Genomic DNA, 14,765 nt, shown 5'->3' with positions numbered 1-14,765 from the left:
ACTAATGCTTCTTCATCCACATTGTTTTGAATTAATCAAGCATTATCTTGTAGCTATGAGATTTTGATGAGGTAGCTGTTGATTTTTAAAACGATATTGTAGGGTTGGTGTAAGAGACCAGATCTAGCCAGTTTGAACAGAATACTTTTGGCCGGATATGGCCGGTTTAAATGCTAAAGGGTTAAATTGATGTTGATTATGGTGGCTGTGTGTAAGTAAGTATGTACATGTGTCCATGTGTGTATATGTGTGTTTGTTTTCCTACCTGCCTTCAGACATGGCCGCCACTTGAAGTGGATTTTCTGTACTGAAGAAGTTATTTCCGGCTGTTTTAAAAGCCTGTTGTTGTTAAAGATATCTGCTGTAAGTGCTGTCCCATCATAACCCCACTCACTCAATGGTGGTTATAATAATGGAACAGATTGCTAATGTTTATTTAGTTTCATTTCTTACATACACAAACTTCCCTTCAATGTTTTTCATTAAATCATTAATTCATCCACTGTTTGATTGTACTTAAAAGCTTAACATTTAAGCATTTAAACCAATCATATCTGGCCCCAATTATTTCACCTGTTTTATGTTCAAACTGGCCAGATTCAACCTCTCACACTTACTCGACAATGTCATTCTAAAAATAATTAATCACATCATCAAAATCTCAAAACTGTGAGATAAGGCACCATTAATTCAAAACCATGTGAATAAATATTACATTTGACAGAGGAATCTGATTACTGAAGGATAAATAGGGTTAAAGGATTAGCTCTTTTTTGCTTCCCTATTTTTGTTGAAGTACATCTGCCTTTTGTTTCAATTAATGTTAAAAATAATGAATTTAATAAAACAACCTTGTCATTATTAAACTCGTGTTTGGAATATAAACAATGAATTTTGATGGAAGGTTTCAACTTGGATCACTTTAACCCTTTTGTTACCATATTTCTGTTGTAATTTACTGTCTTTCAGTTAATTTTGAAAATAATGATCTCATTCAAGTAGTTTTGTTATTTTTAAGTTGGTGTTTAGAACATAAATTGTCAGGAAACTAATGGGAAGTTTTAATTTGGATCAGGGCCTAATTAGCATTATAGTCCCTGGACAAATCAGTACAATGGGATCTGTAGTACTTGTTTATTGATAGCAAGCCACAGCATTGCATAGATCAGAATTGGCTCCCTTAGACCTGTGAGGCCCCTGGTGCACTCATGTCTTAAACACAGCCCCAAATTGGATTACCTTATAATAGGAACTTTTGTACCATAGAGCCAAGGGTAGTCTCAGACAGGTTGACATCAAAAGAATTAAGCAAATTTAGTAAAGAAAAATGTTTGAAAGGTTATTGATGGTGTGATATTTAATGTTTATATTTCTTGAAAGACTCAAAGAACTCCAATGGATTGGTCTTTTAGTTCTGGTTTTATTGCATTAGACAAACAGATGATAAAAAGTTTGGTCCACCTGGTGCTTTAATATAAGGCACTTGTTTGAGCTGTTGTGCTGTTTAACTAAACCTGAAACTATTTGGTTAGCAAAATTGAACTTCTTAACTACACAGCCAAACCTGCTCCCATACCTAACAATTTGGTAAAGATGAAGAAATAGACCCTCCTTCAGCTGAGATATGAATTAAGTTCTGTTGTAAATGATTTTGTGGTGCAGTTTCAAGACATTACTTTTGTTTACATGTAGAACTTTCATAGATGAAAGTCAGAAAACTCAGTGTATTGGTATTATAACTCCTTTTGATACAGAAGGTTCATGGTTTGACTCTTGCTGGCAGCTTTTCTGCTTTTGATCTGTATGTGTGGTCTTTAACCTGATACATTGAGCTAACATTTAAAGCAAGATCCATCATTAATAGGTTTATTTACATATTTTCTTGTTGCTTCAAAATTTACATTCTTAATGCAAACAGTCTTTACTTTCTTGCTTGTAAGTTTAAAGCTTCTAATTTGGATGGATGTGATGCATGGTTAGTCCCACCAGTAGCTTTCTGCTCTTTTCTCTGGCCAAGGGGTATTTAATTTAGGGTATTTTGCATTATTTATAGATGAATAGGCTTTCAAAATTGTTTAACCCTTTCATTACTGTATTTATTTTGAGATACTCTGTGTTTCTTTCAATTAATCTTAAATATAACAAAGAATTTGCTAAAATAACTTAGTTATCATTCAGCTAGTTTTAGGAACATAAATTGTGACTAAGGTTTGATGGAAGATTTTAATTCAAAACTTATGAAAACAAGATATTTGTACTACAGAGCCAGAGGTAGTTTCTGCCAGGTTGGTATCAAAAGGGTAAAGAATTGTTTTGCTATTATATATTTTAACCCTTTTGTTACCATATTTCTGTTGAGATGCTCTGTGTTTCTTTCAATTACTTTAAATATAACAAAAAATTTGCTAAAATAACTTAGTTATCATTCAGCTAGTTTTAGGAACATAAATTGTGACTAAGGTTTGATGGAAGATTTTAATTCAAAACTTATGAAAACAAGATATTTGTACTACAGAGCCAGAGGTAGTTTCTGCCAGGTTGGTATCAAAAGGGTAAAGAATTGTTTTGCTATTATATATTTTAATCCTTTTGTTACCATATTTCTGTTGAGATGCTCTGTGTTTCTTTCAATTACTTTAAATATAACAAAGAATTTGCTAAAATAGCTTAGTTATCATTCAGCTAGTGTTAGGGACATAAATTGTGACTAAGGTTTGATGGAAGATTTTAATTCCAAACTTATGAAAGCAAGACATTTGTACTCAAAGCCAGAGCTGGTTTCAGCCGGGTTGGTAAGGAAAGGGTTAAATCAGACTTAATTACTTTTGTGTTTCAAAGACTCCAATTTCTTTCAACAGATGATAAATAAAATCTCACTGATGAGATGTTAATCTCTCACAATTACATTTCCAAAAGATTTAATAGCTGTTCTTAACAGTTAACATAAAATTGATGGCTTCTACCTCAACATGAAACTTTAGATCTAGATTTCCTCTGAAGTCTACTGACTCTCATATGAAACAAAGTGGTTCAGTCTGCAATGAAGATATCAAAATGTGCTACTACATTATGCTGATGTTGTTTTATAGGTGTAGCATGTCGTCGCAGCTCACAATTCTAAGTATTTTGAATATCTCCATGTGCAATGTTGATATTACTATCACTGGAGGAGTTGAAATATGTAAAGTGCTGGAGAAAAGTGTGGAAAGAAAAGGTGAAGGAACTCCATTCAAAATCTTGTTCCATATCCATTAATCGTTACTTAATCAAGTACTTTGATTATCTCAGTTTCATTGAATGAAGGATATCTATATAATCTGTCTAGATAAATTAGATCCTTATCTATTAGTCCTTATTTAATCAAATCTCTAGCAGAAAATCCATCAAGTCCTTCCTTTCACCCTTATTTCCTTTCTGTATCTTCACATGTCTTTCCTTCTTCCTCTTTGACACTCGGCATCAATGAGATCATTGTCCCTTTAAGTCTTTTAAATGTAAAGTCAGTAATTCCTGAACATTTCCTGTATCCACATCCTCAAACCTAAAGTCTTTTCCTGTGCTAATTTCATCAAAGACTTAATTTTCTTGGTTTTTAAAACCATGAAGATCATTAGCACATTCAGACAAAACATTCTGCCAGGCCACTTTCATACAGATAGCTTCCACTTTTTCCACACAGCTTGAGATGTTTAAGAATTTTAGAGAAAAAAAATTAACATTAATGAGCAGTGGCATCTTTAGTTATAACATTAACCCTTTTGTTACCATATTTTGATTGAAATTCATTGCCTTTGTTTCAATTAATTATGAAAATAATGAATTTAATAACTGACATTATTAAGCTTGTGTTTGGAACAAATTAACTCAAAATTTTGATGGGCAGTTTTAATTTCTGTCACTATAGAACAGGAAGTTTGCATTATAGAACTGGAGCAATCTCAGGAGGGTTCGTTATCTAAAAGGTTAAAGTTTGTAATGGAGTTGTTTCTGTGTTCGAATGTAAGAATGTAATTTGAGTAAAGTGTTACCAATTTTAGCATGTTACCAAATCTACAATGCGGAAAGTCAACGAAACAGTTGCCTTTGTGAGGCATTGAGAAAATACATTAGAAAGCTATATTAGAACAAATATCATAATTTACTTGAGTTGCAACGAGAGTAGGCCAAATGTGGTATGTGAAGTCAAGGAGGGCCATTGGACTTACTATTACGCAAATGGGTAGAAGCATACCGCAATAAAGGTAGTAAGCAGTTTAAACAGGCAGGTTCCGTTCACAGAGAATAATGGGATTTGCCGTGCGTGTTTAATGTAATCCCGAAGTTGACGGCATTAAGTCGGTGAAATAACACAGCTGTTCATGTTGAAGTATGCCATCAGCGGTAGTGTCCTTCCGAAGTCCCACTGGAAATAGTTATACTCTTGTCAAAGTCTTTTGCTGACTGACTGGAATGGAATTCTTTGTGGATGGATGATGCTGTATTTATAGCTAACTATTGAAAAAAAGCACAAAATACTGCTGGGCAGAAGCTGTTGTCTGTATTACTCTGCAGCCAGTTTTAATTGGCTGAAGCTGCTGTAGCGATATTGTGCTAATACACGACAACCAAATAGCACTTCCTTGATTCACTACAAGTCCTTGGGTGCAACTTGCTTAATAACCGTCAGTTTTAGTTCAAAGTTCCCTTCATCATTGGTGCCATTCCATCCATCTTTGTTCTGTGTTCAAATTCCACTAAGGCCAGCTTTGCTTTTCATCATCATCATCATCAACATCGTTTAACGTCCGCTTTCCATGCTAGCATGGGTTGGACGGTTCAACTGGTGTCTGGCAAGCTTGAAGGCTGCACCAGGCCAGTCAGATCTGGCAGTGTTTCTACAGCTGGATGCCCTTCCTAACGCCAACCACTCTGAGAGTGTAGTGGGTGATTTTATGTGCCACCGACACAGGGACTTTTGGAGTCAATAAAACCAGTTGAGCACTGGTTAAAACAATCAACTTATCCCTTGCCCTCCAAATTGCTGGCCTTGTGCCAAAATTTGAAACCAACATTTTGATGTTTTTTTAACTAAGTTGCAATACTTACCCACCCCCATTTTGACAAATTCATCCCCCTTCTGACAAGTTTTTAAGACTGATTTCACCCCCATTCAAAAATTGAGTCACTGGAATTTTGGCAGGCTATTTAGCTGCAGTGTCTTCCTCACTCTCACAACACATCCTGTTAGTTTTATGGGTTTTTTTTGATGAGTGGTTGCAATGTTCTAACCAAATTTTGCTGATCTAAACCTTTTGATACCTACCCACATGAAGCTGCCCCTTCTATGACACAAACATCCTGTTTCAAACTGATCTAAATTAAAACATTTCACCAAAATTTCATATTAGTTTATGTTCCAAACACTGTTTTGATAATGATAAATGTTTTACTAAATTCTAATACTCAAAATTAATTGAAACAAGCGAAGTGCATTTCAACAGAAATAGCAAAAGTGTTGAAGTGATCCAAATTAAAACCTTTATCTATCTAATCTGTGTGTGTGTGTGTATATTTCTCCTTGTTAGTTCATTAGTTAGTTAGTTAATTTGGCTCAAAAGCAAATACCAAGGCCATGTAGGGGGACATGGAGTTAAGTACAGGGTGGTGTTCATGTAAAGAGTTCAGGCCACTTGAGGTCAAGGGAGGCTTTGAACAAAGTGGTCGTCGGCAACTTCACCATCTCGTCTGGCAGCTTGTTCCACGGATCCGCAACCCGGACGGAGAAAGCTCCTCTCCTTCGATTGAGATGAAATCGTCGCAGGTAGAGCTTTCGGAATGACCCCGCAGCCGACGCTCTGGAGCAGGAGTGAAGAACAGCTCTTTCGAGAGGTTACACTTTCCGCTTATGATGTTGTGGGCGAGAATGAGATCACCACGGCGGCAGCATTTTTCTAGAGAATAAAGGTCGAGCGTCCTCAGCCTTTCTTCATAGGACAAATTTTTGACATTGTGTGATAGTTGTAAACGAGTGTCACTGTCATACAAGCAGTGTCAGTCATTTTCAGTCTTCCTCGAAAAACCTGCCTGGCCATGGGGAAATATTTGTTTCTTTATTACCCACAAGGGGCTAAACATAGAGGGGACAAACAAGGACAGACAAACAGATTAAGTCGATTACATCGACCCCAGTGCGTAACTGGTACTTAATTTATCGACCCTGAAAGGATGGTCATGAGGAAATATTACCATGGAAACAGTTGGGAGATTAGTGACAAGAGAGGCATCCAACCAAAGAAAATCTGTCTCAGTAAACTCTGTCCAACCCATGCAAGTATGGAAATGTGAGTGTTAAAACAACAATAGTGATGATGATTCCTGGGTTTGGTGAAATCTTAGCGCTCACTGGAATTTTTTTTTCCTTTTTATTTTGTGATTTATTATTTAATAATGTGTTTACTTGGTGTCATTTTCTTGTTGATTACTCTCTGCAATTACATTGTTGTAATTGCTACGAGACTGCAAAAGGACAATTGTTCCTAATTATCGGCTTATGTAACGGCAAATAGACCTTTTCAGTTGGTTTATCGTAACCTCGTGTTTAGTTAACACCGAAATCAAAATAACATTGCTTTTGTAATACGATTCGTAGCAACGCATGTTTATTTAAATATGTCTTGTATGTGTATGTGCGTGCATGTATGTATATTCACACATGTGCATATATATACACATACACATGCATATACATTTGCGTACATGTATACACATGTATGTGTGTGTGTATGTATGCACATATATAACTACATGAGCATATATATATATACACACACACATATATACATATATATATATACATACATATGTACATACATATATACATGCATACATACATATACATACATATATATATACATACACATGTACATATATATATATGCATACACATGTACATATACATATATATATATATATATATATATACATACATACATACATATATATGTACATGTACATATAAATATTTACACACACATTTACGTGCATATATTACATATATGGATATGTGTATATGTTTATATATATGAGGGGGGGCTTCTTGCAAACTGCATGTGTAACAAATTTCACATGGACTTATGCAAAGTTCAATTATTTTGCATGTTCGCAATGACTACAACAACCACAGCAACAATACTGACAATTAATCTCTGTTTTTGTTGATTTTGGGGTTTTTTTTTGTTTCTTGATCTTTAACCTTTTTACTTGTGAAATAAAATTTTTATTTTTATTTTTGTTTGTTTGTGTGTGTACCACTATCCCCAAGCAGCTGAATTCGTAAAAAAAAATAACTGTTAGCTTTTGATTAGATTACATCTTGAGAGATGTTTTTGTGTCTAGTTGTTGTTTTAGTGTCAGGTGGGGGACATGGGCGGAAGGGGGTGTCTGTTGGTATGATATCAGTGACACTTTCAACAGAACATCAAATGATTGATGAAATATTTTGTAATATTTATTAAAATGGCTGGTGGGTAGTGATTATAGAACATCTAGCTTGTGAAACTGCGAGGCCCTCATGGAAACCTGAAGACATCTCTCTCCTCTTTCTCTTTCTCCCCCTCTTCCCTTCCCCTCCTCTCAAATTAGCTGAGCATTCTGAAATTTGAACGTTCTCCCTTTGCCTGTATCATTATCCAACAGCATCACTTCTATGAACAACAACAGCAGAGATGCTTGGCAGCAATACAAACCTCCCCTACTCTGTAAATATGTAAATATATAAACATGCTATGACAGAATAGATGTAGCCTGACCTGTCTGACATTCTGCACCCTCCTCTACCAACCATGACCTGCCAGCATGAACTGAGTCCAAACTGAAAATGTAGCCTGTCTCTGTCGCAGAAACTTATATGTTGCTCTTAAAACACCCAATTGCCTTCGTCTGTGACACATTTGTTTAAGTAGACAAACAATAACAGTGACAGCAAGAATAAAATCATCAGAACTAACACAAACAAGGAGGAGGGAATTGGTATCATTAACGCTAACATTGCTAGCACTCCTGTTGGTTACGATGGCAAGGGTTCTGGCTGATCCGATCGAGGGAACAGCATGCTCATGAGATTAATGTGCAAGTGGCTAAGCACTCCAGACACATGTACCCTAAACCCCTTTCCCCAGTGACCCTTTTTTTTTTTTTGAGGCACAGGAGTGGTTGTGTGGTAAGTAGCTTGCTTACGGACCACATAGTTCTTGGTTCAGTCCCACTGCATGGCACCTTGGGCAAGTGTCTTCTACTATTGCCTCAGGCCGACCAAAGCCTTGTGAGTTGATTTTAGTAGACGGAAACTGAAAGTTGTGTGTGCGTGTGTGTGGTGGCAGGTTTGGTAGCCTTCAACTAACACTATCTCCTCCGAGACCCTGCGGCGCAAGTTGACCAAAATTGAGAGTATGATAGAAGAAGGCTTGCTCTTCATTCTGTACAAAGAAAAGATTCAAATCAGACCGTGTTAAAACCAAAAATTATTCACATCAAAAAGGTGCTATTTTTCTTCTGAAAATCCCTATTTTTTACGATTTTTTGACTGCTGTGTCGTCATTGTTCGGTGTATTTCAACCAGAAAAATGTTCACTTAAAGAGAATAACAAGCAACATAATGCAAAATTTTTACTTTTCAAAAAAAGATTGAAACTATGTCAAAACTTTGTTAACACGACATCAAAGTCTGCCGTTTTAAGCACAACTAAAAAACAAACCCAAGCAACGCTGGGCTATGCTGCTAGTATTAGATATTAGCATTAACTTAATCTTTAATCCTTATAGTTAGAGCCTTCTGGGTCAGTGCTTGATTTTATTTTCCCTAACATAAATCAAGGACAAGTTTCCCTCGTGTTAGCCTTAGACTGTTACATTCTGAAAGACTCTGTGCACTAGTGTATAAACTCAATCCATAACCTGCTTGTTTATTATATAATTCACCTACACACACAGTCTGTTATGTAATTTACCTACGCACTTCTGCTCAACTCTAGTAACCTACATCCTTTGTATTATGCACTCAGTTGTCCTTTTTTGGGATTTTTATCTATTCTAGTCCTCCAATGAATCTTGAATTACTTTGTAGCTGTTTTGTGTGTTTAGTGTAGACTAGTCTAGTCAGCAGACATGAAAAGCTAAGTTACAATCTTCAGAACTTCTTTCATTCTTTGTTTCTTCATAATATGAACATGTTTCAAAAGATCTTTATCATAATAGAAGCCAATTCATTCATAATCTCCTTCTTTGGGAGACAAGAGAAATATATTTATCTTTGGTTTTCTACTGACCATAAAATAAAACATGTGTGTCCCTCTGTGTGTGTGTGTGTACACACATATATGTATGTGTGTTTGTGTCAAATCTATTGATCATTGTTTAAAAATTTGTTCGCCCTCTTTCAGCTGAGTGTGTTCTTTCAAGCCATTGTTGTCCTATGGTCGTTAACTCTCAGATTAAGTTTAAATTATCTATAAAGAAATATATTTTTTCAACTGTCTTGGAATCTTTTGTTCCTTACATTGTGTAACTCGGTGCAATTGGAGAGGGAGAGAGAGAAATGGTGGTGGCTGTGGTAAGTGGGATGTTAACGGCAAATAGTTGCCTGAAGGATTTTTTTTTATTTTTACACCATAATAACTAAAGCAAGAACATTCATGTTGTTTTCAGTTGGGTCACACTTTGGGTTTGTGGGATCCATAGCAGCTCATCTTGCTGTCAATTGTTGACCATCATAGAGGATTCACTGACCAAGTCACTACTTTATCAGAGCATGCATAGCCTGGGTTCAAAGCGGGTTCCAGAGACATGCTTTAACAAAAGCTAAGGGGTGCCTCACTCCCAGTGGTCTTCCATTGCTAGATAGTCATTGAACCTACATGTGGTTCATCCTTTGCACAGGTCTTGTTTTTAGTCCTGCTGGCTTTCTAGCAACCCTCCTTACCAGGAAAGCATAGTGGGGCCGCTGGTTTAGTTGCCAATGACCCAACCATACAACAGGTTGTGCTGGATTCTATGTTACCAGTAGCACTGAGTGACCCAGTTCTAGTGAGTGGATTTGGTAGACAGAAACTGAAAGAAGTCCTCATCCTCACCACCATTTTATGTCCGTTTATTGTGCTGGCATGGATTGGATGGTTTGACCAGAGCTGGTATGGTCAGGGGCCACACCAAGCTCCATTGTCTGTTCTGGAAAGGTTTCTACTGCTGGATGCCCTTCCTTGCTCCACAAAGTGTACTGGGTGCTTTTTATGTGGTACTGGTACCAGTACTTTTAATGTGAAATCAGCATAAAATGCTTATGTAGCACCAGTGTCAATTCTGCTGTGGTGGACAGGTTTTCTTGAGTACAGTAAGGCGCCAGATATCTTGGTCCTTTGCCATCTCCTTCATGAAGCACAGTGTCTTGAGATTGGCCTTCAACACTTCATCCCATGTCTTTTTGGGTCTCCCTCTTCCTCAAATTCCATCTACTTTATCTACATGTGTGTGAGTCTCTCTCTCTCTCTCTCTGTATATATATATTGTGAAGGTACATGGCTTAGTGGTTAGGGACATTCGGCTCATGATCGTAAGGTCATGAGTTCAATTCCCGGCGGCCCGTTGTGTCCTTCAGCAAGACACTTTATTTCACGTTGCTCCAGTCCACTCAGCTGGCAAAAATAAGTAGTACTTGTATTTCAAAGGGCCAGCCTTGTCACACACTGTGTCACACTGAATCTCCCCGAGAACTATGTTAAGGGTACACGTGTTTGTGGAGTGCTCAGCCACTTACACGTTAATTTCACAAGCAAGCTGTTCCGTTGATTATTATCAGCTGGGACCTTTGTCGTCGCAATCGATGGAGTGCTCCTTTTTTCCTATATGCATATATCCCTCTCTCCCTCTCTCTCTTTCAGAGAGGCACTGAGCAGCTATACGCACACATACACACACGCCAGTAACTTCCACCTACCGAATTCAATCACAAAGCTCCGGTCGGCTCAGGGCTATAGCAGAAGACACCTACCCAAAGTGCCACGCAGTGGGACTGAACCCGAAACCATGTATATATATATATATATATATATATATATATCTGAAAAAGAGAATATGTGTCAGGTTTAAAAAATAAATATTTACATGCCATCATTACAGCCTTTGCTCCTTCGAGGTCTACCATTCTAAAAAGGAATTATTTCATACAATTCAAAGCTTCTAAATTTTTATGGCATAAGCTCTGTTAGATTTTTTTTTCTTTAAAAATCTCATTTCCAAGTTTTTATTTGTGTCTGTATGATTAACATCAAATCAAGATTGTCACCTTTGATGACCTTATTGCATTCCCTGATGACAGATTACATTATAATAAACCCCTTCCACTCTAGGCTCAACTTACCGTTTCTGTTGGCACTACCAGTTCCATATTGGTGTTGCAGCATTGCCACTAACTGTCAACTAAACGCTGCTGTGTTGTATCTCGACAGTATCGTGTCACTGTCATAACATTTTCCATAAATAAAATATTTGTGTAACAAAAACAACCCAAAGAACGCTATTCTTCACAAATGTTATGAGAATTGCCAAAGACGGACACCTATCGGCACTTGTTCAGTAGATTTAATAGATTGCGTGTTGTGTGTGTGTTTATGCATTTCCCCTTCAAATTTTATTTATAAAGACAGGATCAGCTGTTTGGTTGTATTTATATATTTTATTCTTTGTTTTATTTTATCCTAGTGGCAGGGTATTTATTTACATTTTCAGAAAAATGTTTATTTGCATACAACCAGCTGAAAAAAATTTTTCTTGTGTTTTATATAAATTAGAATTAATTTTCTTTTCTTTTTTTTTGTCTTTAACATCAAATTAGTTAAATATTTTGTATTCGTATTTGGTTTTCAAGATTCTTGATGTGAATTTGTGTGTTGAAAGAAATATTAAATCTTAGGAGGGGTATTATGCCCGTAATAATAAACACATGCACTGGTTTGATCTTTTATTGATAGTTAATGGATTAGTTACTCCAACCAATTTGTAGATCAGCTGTTTTTTTACTCTTTTACTTGTTTCAGTCATTTGACTGTGACCATGCTGGAGCACTGCCTTTAGTCGAGGAAATCGACCCCAGGACTTATTCTTTGTAAGCCTAGTACTTATTCTATCGATCTCTTTTGCCAAACCACTAAGTTACGTGAACATAAACACACCAGCATCAGTTGTCAAGCGATGTGGGGGAAGGGGGACAAACACAGACACAGAAACACACACAGGCATATATATATACATATATATGACAGGCTTCTTTCAGTTTCCGTCTACCAAATCCACTCACAAGGCTTTGGTTGGCCCCAGGCTATAGTTGAAGACACTTGCCTAAGGTGTCACACAGTGGGACTGAACCTGGAACCATGTGGTTCATAAGCAAGCTACTTACCACACAGTATATGTTGAACATTTTGGTCAAACAGTCATTCAAATGTTCAGTATTGTTAGTGTTATTTCCTTTTTTGTCAAATAATTATTTCATTGCATTGTTGCAATCTCTTCAGGAATCCAAGTAGAGAGACATGTCACTGAAGAAAAGATTGCAACAATGTGATGAAATAATTATTTTGACAAAAAAAAAGAAAAAGAAAAGACAACACTAACAATACTGAACATTTGAACAATTAATTGTTTGATATAGTGTTTAACATATGAGTTTGAAAAACTAACAGCTGATCGATAAATTGACTAATGGAGTAACTCAGCCGTTAATAACAACAATAAAGGACTGAACCAGTGCTTGTGTTTATTATTACCAGCATAATTGCCCCTCCCAAGGTTCATGCTGGATTGGCTCCTGTGCAGGTGGCATGTAAAAAACACCATTTGAGCGTGGCCATTGCCAGTACTGCCTGACTGGCCCTCGTGCTGGTGGCACATAAAAGCACCCGCTACATTCTCAGAGTGGTTGGCGTTAGGAAGGGCATCCAGCTGTAGAAACTCTGCCAGATCAAGATTGGAGCCTGGTGCAGCCATCTGGTTTGCCAGCCCTCAGTCAAAATCGTCCAACCCATGCTAGTATGGAAAGCAGATGTTAAATGATGATGATTTCGTTTGGATACAAGTGTTCTAAAAGCATGGAGTGTTTTTAATTAAACTGATGATCAATGAACATATTGTGCACAAATTGGACTGGTTGCATGGTTAAACTTGTAGTCACATGGTTTCAGGTTCAGTTCCATGTGTGGTACTTTTGGCAAGTGTCTTCTATTATAGACCTAGGCCAACCTGTGTTTGAGTGAATTTAGTTGATGGAAACAGAAAGAAGCCTGTCGTGTGTGTGTGTGTGTATTTGTGTTTGTCCCCTCACCACCTGAACAACTCTTGATATGCATTAGGCACCGTAACAATCTGTCTTTAAATTCTAATTTCTGGAACCAACTTTTGGCATTAACTTTCATGACAGAACCCAACAATCGCAGCAAAACACCATTTTCATAAAAATTCTCGTTTGTGGGTGAGGCGGGGAGGTGGGGGATCTTTATATCTGGAAAGAAAAATAGTTTTTCTAAAAATATTTTTGTGATTCATTGAAATTGCATTAATAGAAAGAAGCTTTTTCTTTTTTTTTTTTCTCTCCCCGTGAAGATGCTAGAGAGAAAGCTAATTTAAATAACTGTTTTGAGTGTTCGCTGATGTGCTGACATGTATGATAAAGAGAAGAGGAAACCCAAAATAATTAATCAGGATTTATTTTTAGTTGAAGATGTCGGCGATGATAGGTGTTAGGTTGAAAAATTATGGAAACTGGGATATTTGATAAGGAGATCTCTGTTAAATGTGTAATAATTTAATTAATTGCTGAGTTTGTTTGTTTTAAGAGAGTGAGATGCAGTAAACTGCAAATAGTTGTGTTAAAGATGCTATATTTCACCACTTTTGATGTAGACAGCACTTTGTATTAAGAAATGTTGAAAACTTCTGTGGAAGATAAAACTGTTTTCAGATTATTTAGTTAAACATATTGCTTTATTAATTGGCATTGCTTTTAATTAATAATGCATTATCTTGTAGTTTTGAGATTTTGATGACTTGACTATTTTAAAGATGACATTGTAGTGTAGGTGTGAGTGGCCAAATCTGGCCAGTTTGAACAGGTAGAATATTATAGCTGGTTTAAAAGCTAAAGGGTTAACAACTCTCTCTTTCTGCCCTTGGAGTGTAGTGGGTGCTTTTTACAGTCAAACTGTCCAACCCATGCTAGCATGGAAAGCAGACATGAAACAACAATGATGATGATGTGTGTGTGTAAAGAATAAATGTGCATGTCAATGCTAGTGCCACCTGATTGACCCTCGTGCTGGTGGCACGTAAAAGCACCCACTACATTCTCAGAGTGGTAGGTGTTCGGAAGGGCATCCAGCTGTAGAAACTTTGCCAGATCAAATTGGAGCCTGATGCAGCCTTCTGGCTTTCCCAGCCCTCAGTCAAAACGTCCAACCCATGCCAGCATGGAAAGCGGACTCTAAATGATGATGATGATGATGTGAACTGGAGCAATGTGACATACAGTGTTTTGCACAAGGATGCTATGCACTCCCAGGAATCGAACTCACGCCCTAATGATCATGAGCCAAATACACTAACCAGTAAGCCATGCACCATCACACAGATAGTGGTGATGATGATGATGATGGCTAGAATTATAACCAAATACAACCGATCGAGGCATCTTAAACATTTTGAACACGGTCAGATTGTTGTCTCACCATGTTTAAGTAGTAAAT

At 37.0% G+C, this 14,765-nt stretch overlaps 1 protein-coding gene across 7 annotated transcripts in view; it reads left to right on the top strand.

Moving 5' to 3' along the window:
• Nucleotides 1-14,765, top strand: part of LOC115209166 (putative leucine-rich repeat-containing protein DDB_G0290503) — a 260,054-nt gene that overhangs the window by 114,511 nt on the left and 130,778 nt on the right. The window lies entirely within an intron of this gene.

Source organism: Octopus sinensis, linkage group LG3 (genome assembly GCF_006345805.1).
Source record: "Octopus sinensis linkage group LG3, ASM634580v1, whole genome shotgun sequence".
Classification (NCBI taxonomy): domain Eukaryota; kingdom Metazoa; phylum Mollusca; class Cephalopoda; order Octopoda; family Octopodidae; genus Octopus; species Octopus sinensis.
Note: the sequence above shows the minus strand (reverse complement) of the source record. Positions and strands in the feature narration are given on the sequence as shown.